The 13,155-nt window shown below is 39.1% G+C and overlaps 1 protein-coding gene across 2 annotated transcripts in view; it reads right to left on the bottom strand.

Annotated features, from left to right (window-relative positions):
* Positions 1 to 12,888, bottom strand: part of LOC131683789 (tol-Pal system protein TolA-like) — a 43,350-nt gene extending 30,462 nt beyond the window's left edge. The window contains exon 1 of one of the 2 annotated variants that reach the window (XM_058966093.1): positions 12,764 to 12,888. The gene's annotated coding sequence lies outside the window, so the exon portion shown is untranslated. Of the gene's footprint in view, positions 1 to 3,358; positions 3,693 to 12,763 lie in introns of those variants that run through there. The other variant, XM_058966092.1, reaches the window with a different exon arrangement.
* Between the last annotated feature and the right edge of the window lie 267 nt (positions 12,889 to 13,155).

Here is a 13,155-nt window from a genome sequence, read left to right as displayed (position 1 = left end):
ATTATATAATGCATTAATTCATTCGACGTTTTCTGCAACGAAGCATTTTCGTGTATTGTAAATAGTTGGTTTCGTTCATTTCACGTTCTGAAAACGCAATGACTTGATAAACGAAAATTTTCGTAAATTAAAATATTTAGTGTACGTTGCACGAAATTTATCGTCGAACATTTAGTAATTAACCAAATATTTGGTAATCATTCATTCGTGAAAAAAAGTTTCGTCTTCGACGATAAATTTTGTGCTGTGTACACTAAAAATGTAAATTCACGAAAATTTTCGTTCATCAAGTCGCTATGTTTTTAGGTCGTGAAATGAACGAACTCAACTATTTACAATGCACAAAAACGCTCGTATCCATGGAGATTTACAAAGGTTTGCGAATGAATCGGATCAACGATAGATAGAGTTTGTTGTGCATATTTATTTTGAGGAAAAAAATTATTCACATTACGAAAGATGATCGTAAATATTATAAAGACATTCGTATATTTCATCAAACAATTCGTTTGATTAATGAAATGAAACAATTTCGTAATAAGTCCATTAAAGTCGTTTCGTGGTTTTTACGAAAGACTCGCAATTTAAAATCTTCCATATAACTATGAATGATCCATGACATGTACGAAAAAATCGTTGTAAATCTGACCCGTAAGATTTACAACCAAACTTTTTATTCTTTCTAAAAAATTTTCTTGCATTCTTTACCTAAAAATAATTGACACGTATTTTTGTTCTGGCTGAATATGATATTTTTTCAAGTTATTAGTTTGTGAACTTTTGAAGTTTAATAAATTGAACATTTTTCAATCACTGATAACTCGGAAGCGATTCGATATATTAAAAAAATATTAAATTAAAAAAGTTGAGTTTTCAAATGAGCTTACCGAAATGATTTAACAAAAAAATATTTTTTGTTATATAACTTATGAAATTTGCAATTATTTGAAACAAATTAAAAAATTTGCAAACCTGGGCCAAATTTTTTTACTTATTATTTTCTTTAAATACTAAGCATCATGATAAAAAGATTGTGTAAAAATTTGGGAGTGGATATCAAAATACTTTGCGAGATATTACAATTACAAACTTAAAACAAGGCAATTTTACACTAAACGCCCAGTGATAAACCTGTTATAACTGAAAAATCTCGTTAAATACTTCGAGTTCCATTCTGAAATTCTCACATAATCTTCTTAATATACTTATGTTACAAAAAAAATTGTTTTCAGGGCGACTTAAAAAAATTATTTGCTTCTAACACTTGGATACCACCAAAAAAGTCTTAAATGTGCAGAATGCGAGTTATTCCGCGCCAGGTTTACAGCTACAATTTTAGTTCCCTACAATTTTGTTTGCATTCTTTCTTAGCTAAACATTATTGACACGAATTTTAAGCTTTGGCGGAATTTGATATGTTTTTCAAGTTTGGAACTTTATAAAATATTTTATCAAATTTCATAAATTTAATATAATTGGACATTTTTCAATACCTGATAAAAATTGATTTTTATTCTCAGTGCTATAATTATTCTATGCGTTATATCCAACATGATCCGTGTGATTTGTGGATGATTGGTCATACCCCGGCTAGTGTTTTTTCATGGTTTCAAAAATTCATTAAAAATCAGCAAATTTAAGACAAAATTAGATGTTCAATAAATTTTGGATGATGCTAAATCAAGGGTCGTTCATATGTATTACAACAAGACTTTAAATACTTTGCCCCTTTTGAGTTCCATATTTCGTTGATTCGGCTGGCAATAAAACTTTTTCCCGCCTTCACTACTTTCAAAACTGAGTTAATTGCTTAAGGGGGTAAGGGTTTTAGCGCAAAAAAACACTCCGATTTTTTAGAAATTTGGGTGAAGCGAGCGATTAAAACTTTTGTACATTATAATGTATCATTTCAATAACATTCTGTAATTTTTCCATGCAAAAATATCGACAAGCGGTTTCGGTGGCGAAGTTTTTTATGGAAGGTCTCTGGAAAAAAGACGATTTGCGGTGTTAACTGCCATTCAAAAACCACTTAACCGATTTATTTCAATTTGTATTTGCAAACACATTCTATGTTAAAAATACCTAATCCCTACGTTGAGTTTTCGAGATATTTTTTCATTTAAAAGGGTTACCCTTACCACCTACCCCCCTCATTAAGGGCCAAGTTCTTCACCTCCGCTGAAAATTTAAATCAGGTTTATCTATAAAACGCTATGCAAGGGTGGAAAAATTTTCCCTAATTTAGCTTCTAATTCAAAAGATTTTGCAGATAGCTGTAAGCACACAAAACAAGTGCAATGCTAGAGTTATAATCCTCATGACATTCTTCTTGAATCTACGGCGAACATCTACGCGCCTTACTTTCTGTACCGCCAGACCAGATCAGGGTATCAGAGCACAAGTTTATAATGAAATATTTTGATCGTTGGTTTAGTATTTGTTCGGATGATTTTTTAATAGTAAAACCAAAATACCAAAAAAAGTTATAATTATCATCATAGAAAGAAAACAACAGAATGGCAGTAAATTTGTACGGAAACTCAAAGATTGTAGAGAATCAAAACTTAGTTAATCGTTGATAATTGAATAGTTGGAACCGGCTCTACAGTTTAACCAAAGTTGAAGTCCATCGGCGTAAAAATCGTATTAGTAGAACCTAGAGGGTAAAAACCGGTTAAAAAATAGCCGCTTTTTGCTGTAAAGTTTTTAGTCGACATTTACTGTGGAATTTATCCTCACACATTTATACTGAGTTATATTCATTAGTTTTCAAGCGGTTGTCACACGGATGATTCTTTTAGTCTTGTTTTTCTCGAGAGGAATTTACCGCCGAAAGACCTTCGAGTTTCTGGTCTGCCTTTACAACTTTTACTTTCAACCCCATGTAAAGATATTGCTTCTGTGCCAAAAAGAGAAAAGAAAAAAATATATTGCTCTCAACATTTTATGTCGCAAAATAATTCTTGACCTTGTACCTACTACCTAATTACCCATACAAACATGCACTTTCACTTATGTTCATAAGAGCCATTGTCTTAATCTAGCATAATCAAACACACATGCTGATTCTGGTTGAAGGCCTTAAACTTTCCACTCTTGAACCAAATCGGCTCCATTGCAAACCAGCTCACAATGCACTGATACATACATACAGTTTTCAAAAGTACTTCTACTTCTTCCATGCTCACAATATTTTGAAACATAATCCCAACTGCTGAGGCCTTTTTAGTATGAGCACTTGATTTGTACGGATTCGAAACAATTGAGCACCATACAACGCTACATCCACTTTCATCCTTCTTCAGCGGGACACCAAGTGTCTCCTATTGAAAATGACCATTTCCTGCAAACCTACCAAAACCGCAAATTTCCAGCTGCACTGCTGACCGCAAAATTGCTACCACTGTCCGAAATTACCGCGACGAGATGACACCAAAGAGTTGCAAAATCGAACTGGAGATCGCGGATGCTTACGAGGCTTTGGTTTTCTGGATTTTCTGCTTTTTCACACTGACACGCGGAAATCGCGAGAGCTTTTTTCCTCGGATGGTTTCCTTTCTTCGGTTGCACTGTTTTTCTTTTCTTCTCTCGAACGTTGGAGAAAGAGTTAACACCACGGGGTAATGTGCGAACGCGTTTCGGTACTCGCGCGCGTGTATTCTCAGGAGAAATTTAAACACAGACTGACCAACGAGGCTTCGCAGTGGCAAATGATGGCCCCTCTAATCACTGCGATAGCTTTTATAGATGTTTGGCTAAAGTGACCACCGTGTGGTGGCTGCCGATTTCAGAGTTTTGGCGAAGAGCACTATCGATTGATGGCAATTTGGCCGCCGACAAGTGATGATACGGAACAAGAGTTTTCTGGAAACTTTAAGATGAGCATTTTGAAAGGGGAGGTTGGCGCCAACCATGATCCGAGAAACCCAAACGAAAGAAACTCGCATACATTTCTCGAGTACTTTTTCAAATGGACGTAGTAACATTGAGAGCCTCTCTTTGTTTACTTTCTCTTTCGTTTATTACGACGTCATTACAACACTTTGTTCTAATTTTCCAGTACATATCGAAAGCCGACGGTTTTTACTACAATATTATGCAAAGAGTAGAGTAGTAAATGTTGAAATGGCCGAGTAATGAACAGAAGAGAAAGACCTCAAATAGAATCTCTCATTGTTACTTACGTCCATTTGAAAAAGTACTCGAGATTTTACGTGAACCTAATAATTTCTATAATTGTTTTAAGCTTACGAGTGCGACTGTTAGTGTTTGTTTTTAAATATCATAATTTTATGCTATCAATATATTTCTATTTCAATGAATTCGGTATACAGTCACAACCAGATCTAACCTAGTTTCTCAGTTAGGATATTTTGGAATTTTGAAGCCCGAAACCTAAAATGATCTTGGCACTACCTTACAGAGTCAATCGTTAATTTCTATATAATTACTACAGGGTGCAGCACTCGGAGTGTAACCAACATCAAATCGTTAGCGCAGCTGTGGCACTGGCATCAGCTATCTATGAATTGGCTGAATGGTAGTTTCAAATCTCGTTGAACTGAACCGAATGGTATATTACACACGGCTCACCGGGACTCGGTAGGAAAATCGATTTTCGGAATTATTATATAGTCTTTCCTTGTATGAGTAAGGCAAGCAAGATCCAGGGAATTTTATGTGCGATCGCACTCTTCAACTCATTCACGCAGAAGAAAATATTGATAAAAGTAAGAGTGTTCCGCTCTTCGCAAAAAACAAATCCTATTAATCAAGAATAATATTCAAAATAAAAGTTTTATTTTTAAGATGTCGAACAGTAATAAAATTCAACAACATTTGTTTAATCCCATCCCAAAGGACCAACGGAGTGACATTAACCTTCTTAGCCAAGTCACTCCCAACGATTTATTATATTCCCTTTAAACTGAAACGTTCGGTACGGTTGTCCTCGTTTCTTCCTCCTTTAAGATTCAAAACAATTCGTCAATGAAATTATTCATTAAATGAATAATTTAATTGCCGTCTAATTTTGAAACAACTTCAAACCCAACTCTGCACAGTAGGCCTGGCCGTTTTAATATTTGCGACATATGAAAATATGCTTCAAATACTAATATCGACAAGAAAACCACTACAGACTAATTGCAGTGTTTTCCAGGATGCTTTTCAATACTGGCTGTGTAAGGGTTAGAATAGAATAGAATAGAATAAGCTGTTGAACACTAGTAATCAAAATATATTTTTTTCATACTAAGAGTACGCGTTGGTTGTTTTTTACTAAGAACGAAAAACTCTTATTTTTGCCAAAAAAAATCTGTGTGTAGCTCCGGAACTCGAACCATGAACCAGAACACGTTTGATAGCAATCAATATGAAGCTTTCGTTACATATTAAGCTTGTGAAAATCGAGTCAGCCGTCGCTGAGAAAGAGATAAGTATTTTGTTCAAGGATTTTGTCACTTCCTCGAAGCATCCGGCTCCGTTGTAAGTGGCCAAAGAGAGTTTATTTGGGCGTCAGTGAACCAAAATTACAAGTTCCAGAAATTTATAAACAAATTTAACTCTCAAAAAGGCAAGGGATTTCAAAGGCCCGGCTAGTTACAGTTCTCTAGTTTCAATGAACTTGTAATTTGAAATACAAATGATTGAGAGTTTTCGTGCTTTCGATTTTTTTACTGATAAAACAACAAAAAAGAGGTTTGTGATTTCATTGGGTCTTAGAAGCAATGTTTCTTGAAGTCAGAATTTTAGCTTGCCTTTTTCAGGATTAAATTTTTTTTGCGTCATTTAGATAGCAAGGTTTTACCGGTTTATATGGCTATTTAATGGTTGACCGCACTGTTCAACTCAGGAACTAGATCTTCTATCTAAATAAGATTCTATTGCTGTTTATGGCACACCTTTCACACGCATACATAGACATTTTCCGAACTCGACGGACTGAGTTGAATGATATATGATTCATAACCTAAATCTGGATCCCGAACTCCGAATCAAAAATATTCGATAGCAGTTAATGAGGATACTATATCCACAGATAACAGACGTTTAGGCTAGAACAAAATTTCTTCAAAAACCTGTGTAAATTTTCAAATTGATAAACGTTGGAAATCCGTGTTTCACTATTGCCATCTGCGCAACTGTTTGCTACACATGTTTGACAGCTGCTCTCTAACTGCATTGTATCGATCACTGCGACATCTACAAACGTTTGCCAAACGTGTTTCAGGCGTCTTATTTATTCGGAATTTCAGTAGCGGGTATTTACACACGATTCAAATCGAGCCTAAACGTCTGTTATCTGTGCTATATCCTTCATTTGAAACGAAGTTTGTGAGTCAGCCAACTCAGAGAAAAAGATGTGTATTCGGGGACTTTGTGACTTCTTCGAAGCTTTCGGTTCCAAAGTAGGTGGCCAAAGTCGCCAAAGTGAGCATGAATTACAAATCCTAGCTATTTAGAAAATATTTGTTTTTTTTGCGAAATTTAGATAACGGTTTATATTAACATTTAATGTGTGAGTTCACTCTTCAACCCGTAACTCTGGACCCAGGACTCCGATCCAAATAATATTCAATAGCCTCTATCATCGACGTAACATTCTGCAATACGTCGCTAATGGACAACATGAAATGGCGACCTAGTGGGCAGTACACACATAGTGACCACCAGATGATCCACTACACCACCGGCGCAATTGCATTGTAACGCAGAGAGCTAGGACTGGCGAGAGGATGTGGAACATAAAGAACTTCGACAAAGACTATTTTGTGGAAGCACTTCGTGCTAACAGCCTCGCTCCAAGTCCGAATAGAACCGATGAGCTGTCGGAAACATTAGCGAGGGCGTGTGACGTAACAATGTGGAGGAAAATGGTGCCGAGGCACTGCCGACATCCGCCGTATTAGTGGAATGACGGGCTCAGCATCATCCGTGCTGCCATCCTAAAAGCCAGAAAACGCGTTCAAAGAGCAAGATCTAAGGCAGCCAGAGAAGAGTATAAGGTGACATTCCGGGCAGCTAGGGCTGCTTTTTAATGCAAGATAGTGCTTACATATTACAGTTACATAGTTACACGAAGCTGTGCAGAGAAGTAGGCGCTAGCTCCTGAGGCAATGCTTATCGTGTCGTGATCCCAAGCAAATACTTATGGGTTCAAAAACCACATAGCCCCTTGAAAAGGCCTTAAGCATGATCCGTGCCAAAATTCACAACCACCAAGACACCATAAAATGGTCTCAATAACCCATAAATACACCAACATATGGTATTTTATATGGGATCTACCGGACCACGGTGATGGTGTTTTCATGGGTTGAACCCATTTCAAACACCCATATCAAACCCCATGAGCATGGAGGTATTATGGGCTTTTTGTTTGCTCGGGATGGCCAAGACCAAGTGTCCAACGACGCCGGCTGAAATTTGCACTGACAAACTGAAAATTATCGTGGAGGGTCTTTTCCCTAAGCACGACCCAACCACATGTACGCCTACGTTGATGCAGACGGCGGAAATGCTGGTGAAGTGAAGAAAGCTCCCGGTGCTGACGGTATCCCCAACGTGGCACTGAAGACCGTGATCCTGGTGTTTCCGGAAATGTTCATGATAGTTCTATAGAAATGCCTGGACGTAGGCTACTTCCCGGATAGATGGAAGATTCAGAAGCTGGTATTGCTGCCAAAACCACGGAACCCACCAGGAGATCCAGCATCGTATCGGCCTATATATCTGCTGGATACTCTTGGTAAACTTCTGGTAAGGATCATGCTCAACGAGCTGCTGAAAGTGAGAACGGACTATCGCAGAGCCAGTTCGGATTTCGGAAAGGGATCTCGACGGCGGACGCCATCGCGAGCGTGAAGAAAGCATTGCAGCAAAAGAGAAGGGGTAATCGCTACTGCACCGTGGTTACGATCGATGTGAAGAACGTGTTGAACAGTGCCAGCTGGGTGGCTATCGCCAAAACGTTGCACAGGATGCAGGTTTCGGAATACTTGTGCACGGTTCTGAGAAGTTACTTTCAAAACGGAGTATTGGTCTATGAGACGAGCATGGGGCAGAAGTCGATAAGGGTTGTGATCAGCGTCGGCGAACACTAAATCTTATCGAGGCGTGCGCTGAACCACTTGGGTGTGATAGTCGACGATCGGTTAAATTATAGCACCCACGTCCACTACAGGACAACTAACGTATTGGCAAGGATCATGCCGAACATCGGAGGAGCAAGATGCAGCACGAGACGTCTCCAGGCGGTTGTCTCATCCTCAATACTGGCGTACCGGCCTGGGCTACAGCACTCACATTAAAGCGGAACCGAACGAAGTTGACAAGCATGTTTCGCCTAATTACTGTTCGTATTGCGAGTGCGTACAGAACGATATCAACGTAGGTGGTATGCGTAATTGCCGAGATGATCCCCATCTGCATCACTCTAGCTGAGGACGCGGAATGCTACCAGTGGAGAAATGTACGTAATGCAAGGAAACTGGTCCGAGCGGACTCGTTGGCTAAGAAGGGGTATACATAACCTGCCCAACTCTGACAAAAAATCCATACACCATACCGCAACGAAGCAAAGTCGTTCACTACGCTTAGATAAACAGTTCGCACAGTGTACGGATTTTTTCGTCAGAGTTGGTCAGCTTAGATATGCCTGGTGTGACCATGGACAATATCGTCGAAGAGATGTGTCACGACGAACATATCTGAGACACCAAGTGTCAAGAGAGTGGTTATGAGTATACTCTGAGCTACAGAGGAAGTGGCGAAGCGACCAACAAAGTAGCGCCATTGGCTAGAACTCCGCCCGAAAACAACAAATCGTGTTTCGGGCGAAATTCCGCCGCAGGGGAACTCTTCGACGGTGTAGACTGGGTCCAACGCCAGGGACCAGTTGAGTAGTACGCGACGTAGCACCGGGTTCGGGTCGTCGGGGTGCCAGCGAACCGGATATCAGGCCTCATCGGAATTGCCGGACCGACCTCGACCTCCTACCGGGTTGCTCGTGAGTGAGCTAGATCCACCGTCGGGGATTAGACCGAGTAGATCGCGCCGAATAGCTAGCAGTGGGTCGTTGGGGCTAGAAGCTATGCTCCACCCTGAATCGTTCGATGGACCTCAGCACCTACTGGCTGGCCCATTTAATAGGCTAGGTCCAACACCGGAGACTAGATCGAGTAGACCGGGACGGAAACGAACATCGGTATCGGGAGCTATCTTCCACCGGGGATTTCACGGTAGGGTAGATTCGCCGCCGTGGACTAACCGACAGAATCGTAACGAAAAGGGGGGCTAATTGGCTCACGAAACATGGATCGGTACCGAGAGAAATTCCGTTGCCGGGAAACTCTCAGTCGGAGTAGGATAATATCTGAGTAAATCTCGATAAAGCTGGGAGCTAAATAGCTCAAGGAAGCGGGTATCGGTGTCGGGGAGATATTCCTCCGTCGGGGAACTATCGGTCGGACTAGGGTGAGTTTACCATCGGGGACTATCCAAGTAGATTGTGATAAGGCGGAAAGCTGAATGACTCGCGGAAACAAGAGCTACATGGCTCAGTTCACTGGAACGAGAGCTATACGGCGACGTGATTGATGGAGATATGAAGCATGAGAAAAGTCGAGAATTAAATCAAAGCCCAAAGGTCAAGCCGTTTCATGAACCAAGTGAGGCTCCGAGATAGAGCAGAAGAAAGAGGTGCGACGAAAGCACAACGAACACCCCAACGAAGTAATACATCGACATAGTTCCATGGGGAAAAAAGGCGTAAAGAGCAAGGCATGTTTTTAGTGCTTAGCCGCGAACGTGAGTCCCATACAGTGCCAATACACTACAGGCCAGGCTTTTGAAGCTTTTTAAACCTTACTATATAAAAACCTGTTTTAATCCACCTAGAGGTGCAATTGTGCCTTTCTCATTTCTCCAAACTATGATTTAATAGCTGGTTCGTACAATATAACTTTATGGAAATGTCTTTCATTCTTATTACACTTGGTAAGTATATATAAGAGCACCTTTTTGCATTCATCGCGGTATCGGTTTGAATCGGAGTTTTCTATGTGATCGACCTCCACAACCCGTAACTCCGGTGCTGGAAGTCGGATGGAGATGGAATTTAATATCAGTTTCTGGGGACGCAACACCTTTCATTTGAGACTAAGTTGAGCAAATCTAGCCATTTTCGAGAAACCAATATAACCGTTATTCTGACTTTGGATGCTTCCGGATCCGTCGATGGTGGCCAGTGTGGCCAAAGAGACTTTGAATGACTGTTGGGGACCTAGATCTACAAATTCAACAGTTGTGTTCACATTTTGGAAAAAAAAATCACCTTTTTGCATTCATCGCAGAATTCGTTAGAATCGGGATTTGCTGCGTGATCGTACGTATCACCCTGTAATTCAGGAACCAGAACTCGGATCCACACAAAATTCAACAGCAGCTGATGGACCTTTTCATTTAAAATTAAGTTTGTCAAAATCGGTTCAGAAAATGCCGAGAAACTGATTTGGAAAAATCAACAAATTTTGTTTTGTAACCATACTCTTCAACTCGTAATTCGGAACAAGATGTCGGTTGAAAATGAAATTCAATAGCAACCTATGGGAATATTATACCTTTCATTTGAATCTTAGTTTGTAAAAATCGGTTCAGCCATCTCCGAGTAATCGATGTGGACATTTTGTTAACAAATCCGCACATACACACACATACATACACACATGGTGGTTTCACAGAGCAATGGTGGTTTCGGAAATGAAAATCATTAAAAAATCCGGACTTTGGTACGTTTAAACTCGTGTTAAAAATCGTGTTCTTATCCAATGATCATAAAATTTTGAATATATATCATTCAATACATGAGAAATTTAAGAAAAATATAAAATATCAATATTTCAAAAATAAATTTTTGAGGTTTTGGCCAGCCTCCGGCCACTGTGCGACGTGGTTCATCAACTCCGCACTCCCATATCGAACTTCAAATAAGCATCATTACAAGTAAAAAATACTCGAACGAAAATAATAAGATATAGGTAGATACAAGTGATTACGTAACGTTTCGTTCAACTTTTCGACCAAAAGCTTAGGTTAAACATTTACTCGACCAACTAAACCGACTGATCCGAAGCGGATTTGTTCCAGCTTACCGATCATTAACATTGACATTGAATGCACCAACATATCCGATGGATATTCAAACGGTAGAAAAAACTGCAAATTTCTTTTCAAAGGCAGCCTGTCAATCAACCGTCGTGAAGTATGTAATTTGGCCCACGTAAACCCCGAAAATCTAGAGAAATTTAATAGTTAAACTTGTGAAAGTTATTCGTTTGCTTCTAGAAACTGGTTGCACATAATTATTAGAAGGGCTTTCTTCGACTATTCAAGTCATATTTACTGGGTCAGGCACGTCTTCGGCGGTTATAGGTCGTCAGCATCATGTTTACCAACAAGCGATGGCCGATGAGTAAACAATTACTATCTGCGTTATTTGAGGATGAAAGATATAAAAAATGTTTCACTTTTAGGAGTACCATAGAGATTACCATAAAGGGCGTAGATGGGAATGTTTGTTGAAAGGTGAAATTACTCTATTCGTCTAAATGAATGACGCGTTTGGTGGGTTTCTTGTACAGCTGAAACTGTGTCAAAACAGAACCATGCAAACCATTGGCGAAAAATACAGAATCAAAGCAAAATTGGAAATAATTAACATCGATGTCGACACTTCGGAAATAACGCTTTCGTCCCTCGCGGACAACCTGGCCATTGTGCTTGGTGATTTTCCGACTCATCTACATTATTATGCAAAACGTACGCGCTGTATAAGAAATTGAACTTCTTTCTATCTTTCTTTTCCATTCGACTTTCTGATACAACACACTATAGGGTAAATCAATTAAATCTCGATGCATTGCCGACTATTATTTCATTATCCAATTTACTCTGCTTGTGGAATTTACGGTCTGTTTCTTTAATTTACCGTCTATTGTTACGTCGTGCGTTATCTACCGAAACTGAAGGTCAAAATTCCGTGAAGGTAGTATCAATGAGCGGGTGCTGAGAACCGACCTACCTATTTCACTAGGTTTGTTTACTATTTAACAGAATTGAGGCATTTCATTACCATTTGTCTTCGAACTTAGTATTTTTGTTACACGTTTCTTATATATTTACATACAAATCTCAAAACTTTTATGAGTGAGCCAAAAGAAATGGAGTGCACTTATTTGCAGCAAAAGTGCCAGTTGCGATGCTTAAACAAATTTATAAGAAAGGTACAAAGAGAATGTTCACGTTATGTATAACCCACCTATCTGTTATGCCGCCATGTTTCTGAAGCCAAGATTTAAAATATCTGGTTTTAGGATCGATCCGCAATCGACATAAATGAATTCAAGTGACACAACTTAGTGCTGTTTGAATTCATTTGATTTGCTGATACATCATGGCGAAAAGAATTGTTGGTTGAATTGTGCCGTATTGTGTCTGACTAATGCGGATCGAGCTTCGAGCAGAACATTTCTGATCTGTTACTGGGACCTACAGTTTGTGTGATGTTAACTTACGTCATTACACTTTAAACAATATGGGGGTGTCACTCTATAATTCCCTAATACTTACGATGTACAATGTTTTATGTCAGGCACATGAATGAAACATAAATGTTACCATCAAGCCGAAATGATTGATGACTTGTTATATATTGCTGACTTTTGTCAGGCAAACTGAATGAATGAGACTTATCACTGACCTGCGAGTAACTGTTGACAAAATAGTTCACATAAATAAAGCGCTCATCGCGTCGAAACATTCGATATTGCATAATGGCAAACACCTATTGACTAGATCATATAAACAACGTTAGCGTTACATTTGATCCTAAACTGTGTCGCCAAGCTTCACCGAATCGAATTAAAGTAGGGAAAGGTAGAGTGACTGTTGTAATTGACTCTATTGTTGTGGAGACACGATGTTTAATGTTCAGCTTACATACACGCAACTGTTGCGTTGTAAGACGGTAACAAAATGGCAAACATTTAAAATTTAAAAAAAAATGGTTTTACAGTGAATAAAAGCCGAATTCGTACGCTTCTAGTGTATTTATTGAATATTGTTTCTACTTGCGCTATTGAATTGAATTGA

The sequence above is a fragment of the Topomyia yanbarensis genome, chromosome 2 (genome assembly GCF_030247195.1).
Source record: "Topomyia yanbarensis strain Yona2022 chromosome 2, ASM3024719v1, whole genome shotgun sequence".
Lineage (NCBI taxonomy): Eukaryota > Metazoa > Arthropoda > Insecta > Diptera > Culicidae > Topomyia > Topomyia yanbarensis.
The sequence above is the reverse complement of the archived record's forward strand: the minus strand, read 5'-3'. Positions and strand labels throughout refer to the sequence as shown.